The sequence below is a fragment of the Pleurodeles waltl genome, chromosome 5, assembly GCF_031143425.1.
Source record: "Pleurodeles waltl isolate 20211129_DDA chromosome 5, aPleWal1.hap1.20221129, whole genome shotgun sequence".
Lineage (NCBI taxonomy): Eukaryota > Metazoa > Chordata > Amphibia > Caudata > Salamandridae > Pleurodeles > Pleurodeles waltl.
Window position 1 is genome coordinate 1,757,685,312 of NC_090444.1, and position 10,325 is coordinate 1,757,695,636.

A 10,325-nucleotide genomic window follows, 5' to 3' on the forward strand; every position below is an offset into this window, starting at 1 on the left:
TTTAAAGTTTAGCTCCTCAATTTCACCATCAAGCTGGATTTAAAATCCTCATTCCTAATGAAACCCGCCACTGAGGTGTGGTTTTAGATAATCTATAATACTTTCATCCACCCTCTAGGCCAAAGGGCCAACCTAGGAAAAAAGCAAAGTATCCCGTGCTTCTAGCAATGGGTCCTTATTTTATCCTAGTAGCTGTTTACACAAATTACTGTTATGTAGGGGCTTTTAACTACGCCCACCTCACGCCTATCACTATCACTCGTTCGTGGGCTTGCTCTTCAAAAATCCTTTGATGACATTGGTAAATGGTTTACGTTTGTCCCTCCTTGGGGAGGTTTTGTTAATCCCTTAGCTAATTGCGCGTTTGCCGATAAGTTTGATTGCGAGCGAACTTCTTTTTCCTTTTGTTTCTCTCCTTATCTCTGATGCTCATGGCGGCCGTGGCGCTGTGAATTGGCTCGCTTATGTGAAACTGTTTTACTTTTGATTTTCAAGTTATGTGGCAAGAAAAGTCTGGTTAGGAGTTTACAATGCTAACAGATCTACTCGAGCAAATTCGAGACCCATTGCATTGCAATTTGCTTGTTAAATATGGGACATTCCTGCCCTCTCCACTCGAGACAGAGCAGCAAGTTGTTTTGCTGTGTTGCGCTGCGTCAACATTGCTAAATCTGGCCGTTGGTTCATAGCTCTTTGATATGAAAGAGAGAGCATGTTTGCAAACATGACAAATTAAAATATAATATCTAATGCAAATCAAACACATCAAACAAGCTACTAAATATGTATTGCGAAAGATATTAGAGTGAGTTTTAAAAAAAATGTGCAGTAGATCGAAATGTGTTGAAACATACAGAACGATTCTAAGTTTTCTATAACCACCTAAGGAGTGCAGAAAATAAACATTGTGCCATAAATAGCTCCTTTCCGCCTGTCACTGTACAATTAGAAAAATAAAGTGGAAGAAAGAAAATCCATGTTTAATTTTCTTTAAACATCTGATTTAATTATGCTTACTAATCTGACCTGTCTTTCCCCTGAGCTGCTAGCTCTGGAATTGTGATGTCAGAACTCAAGTGTAAAACGTTACTAAAGTTGAGTGGCTACATTATTTATTATAGGCAACTGTGTGCATCAGAAGAAAGCAATTCTAAATTAGCTAAGTAAAATAGAGACTGTTTTTTAAATATTGTGTATTATATAACTAGCAAAGCTGTATGTGCTAGAGACCCACAGATAATGGAAATATTAGCTAAATTAGAGTGGGACTAGTGAAAACAATGAGAACATTATCATAAGTGATGAAACTGAATAGAAGTGACATACTTAACACATTAGGATATCATTTGTAAACCAACGTATTTAAAACTGTAGAATGTGATTTTTCAGCCATAGAAAAGTGGATTTACCGGTAATAAAGGGAACTGGAAGACAATGACATCTAAATCTGGATAAAAACTAATAAAATAGCGAATGAATTATGATTTTTGGAATAAACGTTTGGTTGTGCAGTCCGGAAGTCGCAAACATGAATGAAAAAGAAATATCTCGAAAAGTATGGTCTGTGACAAGACCAGTAAATTGCATTACTGAATATATAATGACTTATCTTTGACGTGCCTTGTGGAGTTTATAATGAACATCTGTCCTATTAACTCATTAATCACCTCTTCACCCCTCAGTTCTGCAAAGCACCTCTCACCCAGCATGTTTGACTTGAAGAGTGACCCCACTCTCACATGCATGTGTAGGTATCCTCACACATGCCGGTCTATTCACCCACTTCCTTGGCTCCTCATGTTTGTACACAGTACACCACACCATGTTTGGAGCACATCTACAAATGTCAGTCACCCCAACCAACACACTCCAAAGGACATCAACGAACCCGGAAACAAAATCCGAGTACCCTTCAAACCAACTAGGGGTGTGACAACAGTTATAACCAATCCTTCTGAAACAGACCAGACTTTGTATCCAAATTACACACCAAGAGAGATTGGAGGTTCTATTACAAATCGTTTTGTGATCACAGCTGTAGCTCTTAGAGTCACTCTGGCCAGACTCTGCTGAGATTACAGACTCACACTCGCTCAATTCAGAATGATCATCTCCCATCTTAATGCATCCCAAACACAACTAAGTGATGGCTCAGACCAACATAAATTCCCTGTGTCACTGAATATTGAGTAATTGTGCAAGTACTCAGCATGACTGGCAACACATTTTGTAACTTCTCAATGTTTTATGAAAAGTTCTCCTAGAAGCTTGTGAAAGACAAAACTTTCAAGGAGTTCTCCTGACAAGTCTCACTAGTACATCTGAGGCAATGACCATGCAAGAATGTCTTTGGTCAATTTCAGTTGCTCTGTTATTTTTTTCTAAATAAGGGGAAATATTATTACTGGGGAGAAAGCTTTTCCTTTTCATTCCACCCAGACTCTGAGGGTGTCCTCTTCCCATCACTCCTCTGGAACCGGATTTAGGGCCAGATGTAGCAAAGGGTTTTACCCATTCTGTGTCTATGGGAAAATGTGTTTGTACATATGGCCCTTAGTCCCTCAGACTAGGTGGGAATGAGTGGAGAAACTCCTGAATTTGTGGCTGTACCCAGACTTTCCAAAGCATCCGGTGCCACTCACTACCCACTCCCAAAGCATATTTCACTGCCATACAATCTTTGTGCAAAATATTTTTTAGAGTCCCTGGACCCTTTTAAGATCACACAAAACATATAATTGTGTGCCCATTTGTCACTGTATTTTAACTTCTCTGTTTTCCTCGCAACTGGCTTCCAGGTTTAGGGGATACTGAATAATAACATCAGTCCCGTAGGACTAACTGAGAACCTTGGCAATTGTATCACTCGAAGGTAATTAGACAAATCCTGTATATGAATCATGCCACAACATCAATATCATACATCAAATGATTCAGTTACATAAATCAAATCAAAGACACTTTCCTCTGTTGTCCAGAATTATAATTATTCCAATACAAGTAAAGGTGCACTATGTACAGTGAAGAAAGTGCAGACGATGCAGTACTCATAGAAGTAAACGTAGATGTATATAAGAATTATATGGCAATGTATTAGGCAAAGTATTAGGCAAAGTATTAGGCAATGTATTAGGCAAAGTATTAGGCAAAGTATTAGGCGTGATAACTTTTGTAACTCTACATTTGAATATCTTGAAAGCCAACCAATAATGAAAATTCCCCATGACCAGATTATGTCACTTCTGTAGCATTGTTCAATACAGGACACCGTTTTATTCCAAAGTACATTTGCATCTCAATGCTGGTTGTACTGTTGTTAAAATTAAAGAATTTGAGGTCTAAGTGGATTCCCTTCTTTACCGAGTGGCCTAAAAAAATGAGTAGAGCTTGACATTATGGAATGTTCTATGGCAAATGGGTTAGAGCCACCCAAAAATATTTAAAACTGTGGAATAAAATGTTTTTGTAAAACATGGTAAATCTAGGATTATGACCTGCACGCTCACACTCTGTTGGCTAGCACCTTATAGAAGATAAGATAAATGAGTCAATGTTGTCAGGTTTAAGGCTATCGCACATACATATACTATTTGTTAAATGTTTCCGCTTTTTGGAATTGCAAGGAGGTCTAGTATGTAATATGTGATTCTTAATGTAGTATCTTTCTCTCCTTCACAATATAATGATGGATTGTAGTGTTTTAAGCCTGTGCAGTTTGTACTGTCTGTGTAATGAAGATATTTATTATTGAATTTGTACCGCTGAAGAAAAAGAAAAGTGTGAAGAAGCCCTGCACAAAACCCAAGCTTGATACTATAAAGGGAAGACATTTGAACAATGTACACAGTTAGATAAGTTTGTCCACAAGGAATAAATTATAGATCAGCCGTGGGGCGGGGTGTTGACGTTTCGACCAGATGAGGTTTACGGGGATTCTTCAGGACCTAATCATTTGTCTGCTGAACCACTACATTGGTGGCCGCACAAATCCGACCAAGCGACCGAAAAGCAAGCCGTATCAAAGTGGAGTATCACAGCACACTACTCTCAATGAGTCCCACAAGACTACTGTTATTATTTAGTATTTACCCAGGACCCCGTGGGCATCTAGTGTTCATCCTTGCTAATTTGACGCATCCCAAGTAAGGGGGCAGGGCTGCTTTTCAGTAACCTGAAATGTGTGCCATTATGTTTAATCACTATCTGTACAATTCATGCATTGCCCAACAGGCTGTGTACGCTACTGTATACAGCGTTTAGACCTCCTTCAGCAATAGTTTCTTTGTTCAGCACCTTGGTACACTAGGCCTGTTCTTAAAGAACTGGTTAGAAAGGTGTTTTTTTTTTTCTTACACTTCAGTAATGTCTGCTCAGTTATTGATTTAAATTCAAGAAAGTATGTGTGTGTGGTCGTGTGCATGTATGTGTGGGTTGGTGAATCTGTGTGTGCATGGGTGCGTGTTCATAAATGTCGAGCTGTGTCTTTGTGTGTTTCTGAATACTTGTGTGTGCATGTGTGTGGATGAATGTGTTTATGTATGTGTATGTGTGACAGAATCTTTGTTTGTGCCTGTGCATGTATGTCTCTGTGTACATAAAATGTCGCCGTTTGTGTGGCTGTGTAGATTGTATTCTACGACACGCTTGCTTAAACGCTAGCCCAATGCAAGTTTCATAATCTGAGATTTTTGAAAAACTGACATATAACTCTTAGGCATGATGATAGTTTACATTATTTTCAAGTCAAACCGGGGAACAGTGGTTCCCAGGGTGCAAGCCCCCTAAACCAAGATGAAAATCACAAAAAAAGTAAACAATTCTTCGAATTTGTGAACTCGCCATTACGATCCTTCAGGGTTTACAGAGAATAGGTGAGACAGGCAGTAATTTGCATTTTGATGGCTGTCAGTTTACGGTTCACATTTTGCGTAAATCCCTCTCCTTCTGTAAACTCTGTGTCTGTCCGCGTTCATATATGTGATTCCAATGAGATTACAGCCGCCTGTGTGTGAGCGATCAACCAAGCCGTCCGGACGCGTTTATCAGTTCACGAAACACACAGAATGAACAACTGAAAATCACAAAACAGTCACAAAACATATAAAATGCCAGCAGATAATGTTTAAGAGAAACTTTAAAGGATGGTTAAGGATTTTGCAAGTGACAAAGCAATTGTTTCCAAATTAACGTCTCCAAATAAAACAAAAATGCTCCTCAAACGACGGGATTATTTTGACACAGAATTGAGTTCTGTCAGTCTTCTCTTCAAAGTTCACCCATAGAAAATGTTTAGGGGTGAGCGTTGCACCCCCTTACCTAAGAATTGCGTGCCGTTCCTATGGCTCTCCAGACGTCATGATGTACCCCGAAGTATGAACCCCGACACCGCCGCTCGTGAGTGATCCTGCACCAGTCTCTCGGAGGCGTTAGCGCGTCATTCACGCTACACTGACATCGGTGGTTTCCTGTCAGAGGCCGGCGGTGAATCCGACTGGTTTGTTAGATTTAGTAGTCACTCTCCCAAAATAGAGATTAGGACGGCAATGAGCGCGCAAAAATGTAGGTGACCTTAGTGTTTTGAAGATTTAGTGATGAGCCACAATTTAACGCGAATTAGTACTCATTGGCATTTACTGAAAACATGCTATACTTTTGAAAGCATGTTTTTAGCTGTATAGTGCAGTGATAAAAACATTGTTTTGATGCATCATGTAGCTAATAAGGGTACATGTTAATTTTTAATCTTGAAAAAGAGCTTTCAACCAAGTTGAAAGCACACATGGAAAGAGGAAAAAACAAGAACAAGGAGAAATTAAAATGTTTACGTGGTTTTGCAAATCCAGGAAAGCCTCAAAAACCATTGGTGTTCCATAGGAACATCCATTGCAACGCCCATTGAATGCCTCCCGAGCGCAGAGTAAGGCAACGCAACAATTCACGCTGCCCCGCCTTACTTCATATCTATGAAGCCATTCAAAGCCACACAAAGTGGTTTTGTGTGACCTCCTAGATATGACTTTGTAGTCTGTGCTGCCGACATCATCTCAAAAAGTGACCCTCTAACAGCACAAGGGGTTCATAATCCCTTAATCTCCTTGTGCCTTACACATACCTAACCCGACATTGCGTAATGAACTGGTGCTCATGTAAAGAGCTCCAATACCTTTGGGTCGAGTTTGTGCTAAATAAAACAGCAAAAATGGGAGATAAATAATAATACTCCTGAAGAATACCAGTGAGCAAGTGTTGATTTCTTCACAACCAAAATGACATTTTGTTATGTTCTGCCTGTCTATCTGCTCCTGTTTACCTAACGGGTGGGGTATCCTGAAGCTGGAAATAGTGCCAGACTGCAACCCTACTGAAAATCATCACGCAAGATACATCCAAAACTGAGAAAGATGCAGGGTTTGAGATATCCAGCTGGTAAGGCTGACTGCCAGATATTTTTTTGTATTCTATTATAAAATGTACATAGCGCTTGCATCTCTATGTGCGGTCAGCAAGCAATTTTTCAGAGTGACTGCACGCTTGCAATAGGGCTGTGCATAGTTGGCAGAGCTTTGGATTTGTTGTGATTCTGTGTGTGGGAAGAGTTTCGGTGTAATTCCAGAGTAACTAGAAAGCTGCTCGGGTCTTGGTGCACAGCACCTTGCAATGTGATGGAGGAAGAGGTGTGAGAGAAAAGCACACAAATTAGAATTAGGACTAAAACATATAGGCAGTGTGACAAATTGGAGTATTAGTTGAGGGGAGTTAAGCCCCACCTCAAATAATAATCACAATCCTTGTCAGAATAAACCAAAAAAAGGCACTAAATAACCTGTGCTCAACCCGCTGGTAGCTTGGCATAAGCAGTCAGGCTTAACTTAAAGGCAATATGTAAAGTATTTCTGCAGTACTCTAACACTAATAAAATGCAAACACAGCACAAGAAAAACCTCAGACCAATTTAGAAAGCTAGAAAATATTTTGATAACTGAAATGACACCAAAACAACAAAAATCCAACAAGTAGAACTGGAGATATTAATTTTTAAAAACTGAAATAAAAATAGCGCCAACAAGCAAGCACAAAGCGCTAACTACCATTATCTGGCCGAGCAAGAGTTTGTCAAAGTCAAAAGTTAAGGCCGACCACGATGTAGCGCAGGTCGAATACTAGGACCAAGTTAATCCTGGTGGTGGTGGAAAGTTTTCCTTCTGACTTAGAAATTTTTGTGGAGAAAAGGTGGCTGTTGACGAGTCATTGGCGGAGCAAGTTGCAAGCTGTATTGGAAGTGGTGCTTGATGACTACAAGCTGCTGAGGAGTCGGTTCCTGGTGCACACGAGGCAGGTAAGCTCTGAGCGGGTGAAGTCTGTGCCCAGAAAGGCTTTGATGTTGATCGGATGCTGCATGGTGTCAGTCCCGATGAAGCCCTCTACATTCAGACTTAGAAACTTTTCTGGAAGTCAGGTCTCCTTCCGTCTGGCAAAACAGCAAGCTGAGGTTAACATCAACGGTGGCAGCTTTGATGCAATCCTGGTCTCTGTCGACTCTCCAGGCAAACAGTTTCCAAGTCGCACCTCATGCAGTTTGGGGATAGGAGCAATACATTCTAAAATCAGGTCAAGAGTCCACTTGGGAGCTGGGACTCACTCTAACAGAGGCCAGGAGCAGAGTCCAAGGCAGGTCCAGTTGTAACTGGTCATCTGGGTAGTTGCAGAAGAGACGTCATTGGAAGCTTGTTGTGTCCCTGTAGTTCAAACTGGAAGTCAGCCAGCTGACACTTGAAGTCACTTCTGGAATCCTCTATTAAAGGTAAGCAGGATCAGTCTTCCTTCTGGTTCTTCAGACAGCAGTGCAGTCATTCTTCTGAGTCCTTATAGGTCCAGAAGTGTTCTGAGGAGAGGCTGTGGGGCCAACGTTTAAGCCCAGTGCCAGCTTGTGGGAGGAGAGCAGGCCTTTGACCACCCTCTTAATCAGTTCTTGCCAGACCCTCTACTCCTACTGGGTTTGGGGCCAGCAAGACTAGAGAGACAAAAGGGAGGTGTGAAAAACTAGGTTGCTGGTTGAGGAGGGTTTGAACCCTCTTCAAGCAACAGCTACAGTCCCAGTCAGGGTGAACCACTAAAGCCACTAAATTAACCTGTGCTTAACCCTGGTAGCTTGGCAAAAAAGAAGTCGGGCTGAACTTAGAGGCAATGTGTAAAGTATTATGCAGCCCACAAACAGTAACACAGTGAAACCACAACACTTGAAAGATCCCAAAACAATTTAGAAAAATATAGTAAATTTGAATTAATTATTTGACACCGAATTACCGAAAAATCCGATTAGTAGAACTGCCGATATGTAATTTTAAAGGTTTTGTAGAAATCAAGCGCTAAGAAGCACTAACTGTAATAATCTGGTCGTGGTAGACTGGGTCCAAGTCACAAGTTCAGGGCAATCACAATGGACTGCAAGCAGGATAAAGATCTGAGTTCAGCCCGCTGACAAAGTGCCTTGTTGCCTGGACAGCAAGATGCCAAGTCCTTACGTCGATCTGTGCAGGCCAGCGTCGAGGAGTCATCAATGAGGAGCAGTGATGTGAGGTCTGATGTTGAAATGCATCATGCAGCAGCAGAGCTGACGAAGCCGTCAAAGGGAGCGGTGCAATGCCCTGTGTCGTCGTCGAGGAAGCCGTTGGTGCTGGTAAGACGTCCGCTGCAATGCGCCATGGGCGAGATGTGTCACGCTGCGCCATTGTTGATGTAGAGCTGTGCCTTTTTCGAAGTAACTACCAGAGCTTGTGAGGATTTGCGCTGTGATGAATCATGCACTGAAAAAGAGATGCATCGAGCTGGGCTGATGCTGTTGTTGCGCTTCGTCTAAATGCATGGAGTTGCGTCAACATTGAAGGAGCCTGTTATGTCCGTGTGGCTTGAACGGGGGCAAACCAACTGGCCCTTTGGTACTTCCTGGGGTCCTGGGTCCACACAGGAAGGCTGGTCTTAGCAGGGCAGCTCACAACAGCAGAAGAGTCTTGGTGCAGCAACAGCAGGCTTTGGGCAGCAAAGTAGCCCTTGGCCAGCAAAGCAGGGCTTGTGCAGCAGGGCAGACTTCGCAGCTGGGCGGTCCTTCTTCCTGGCAGATTCCACAGGTCTAGAAGTGATCTGAAGAGATGGGTCTGAGGATCCAATATTTACACCTAGTGCCTTATTTGAAGTGAGAGAAGTTGCTTGGAGTTTCCACCTACAGGTTCTGGAACATCCTGCCTCCCTGCCCGGACCCCAGTTTGTCTAGGGGCACAATAGGCTAGTGTGAAGTCCTTTGTGTGTAAGATGAGTCAGTGTCTTTGCAGTGCAAATGTGGTAGGTGACAGCTCTGCCCCCCACATCGAGTCAGAGATAGCCCATCCTGCCAACACCCAGGCCCTCATTTGTGATACTGTCTACGAGGAGTACACAAAGGACAGCTGCCAACTACACCTAGTCATTTGACCCAGGAACAGGCTGCAGGCACCAAATAGTTAGGAAAAGAAAATACAAACTTTCTAAAAGTGCATTTTCAAAATTGTGACTTAAAATCAGACTTTACTATTTAAAGAGGGTTTAAAATTACAGTTCTTCAGACACTAAACATGATTTTCCTATCTGCTCCCAATTGAAAGTTAGCACTTATTAAATGTATTAAGGTAATCCAGTGTTATCCTATAGGAGAGATAGGCCTTGCAGTAGAGAAAACAAGTGTAAGAGGTTTCTACTACTAGCATATGTAAAACTTAAAAGTATATGCCCAACTTTTTAAATACACTGCACCCTGCCCTCTGGGATGTGTACTGCCTACCTTTGGGTTGACTTACACATATTATAAAGGTAGGTTCAGGCCTGGCAAAATATGTATTTTTCCAGGTCAAAATGGCAGTTTAATAACTGTACACACAGGCTACAATGGCAGGCCTGTGATGCTTTTAAAGGACTGCTTAAGTGGGTGGCACAAGAGGTGCTGTAGGCCCACTAGTAGCATTTAGCTTATAGGCCCATGGAACATAGGGTACCACTATACTAGGGACTTACAACTAAATTAAATATGGCAATTGAGTGTAGCCAGTTTTACCATGTTTAGCAGAGAGAGCACAAACACTTTCTGTCTGATTAGTTGGGGTAAAGTGCACAGAATTCTACAGTCAACAAAAATAGGGTTCAGTAAAAAGGCAAAAATTCCACATGACACTGGAAAAATGGCACATTTCTGCCAGGTACACAATCCAGATGTGCTTGCAGGTGAAAATAAGCATTGGCAAAGCCAATAGGTCTTGTTTTGTTGACCTATTGACTTTAACAGTGCTTTTTGCTGCAGC

General features: G+C 41.8%; 1 protein-coding gene across 1 annotated transcript in view; it reads right to left on the reverse strand.

Annotated features, from left to right (window-relative positions):
* BLK (BLK proto-oncogene, Src family tyrosine kinase) overlaps window positions 1-5,448 on the reverse strand; it is a 380,194-nt gene extending 374,746 nt beyond the window's left edge. Inside the window, exon 1 of the mRNA XM_069236157.1 lies at window positions 5,317-5,448. The gene's annotated coding sequence lies outside the window, so the exon portion shown is untranslated. The remainder of the gene's footprint in view (window positions 1-5,316) is intronic.
* Window positions 5,449-10,325: the final 4,877 nt, after the last annotated feature.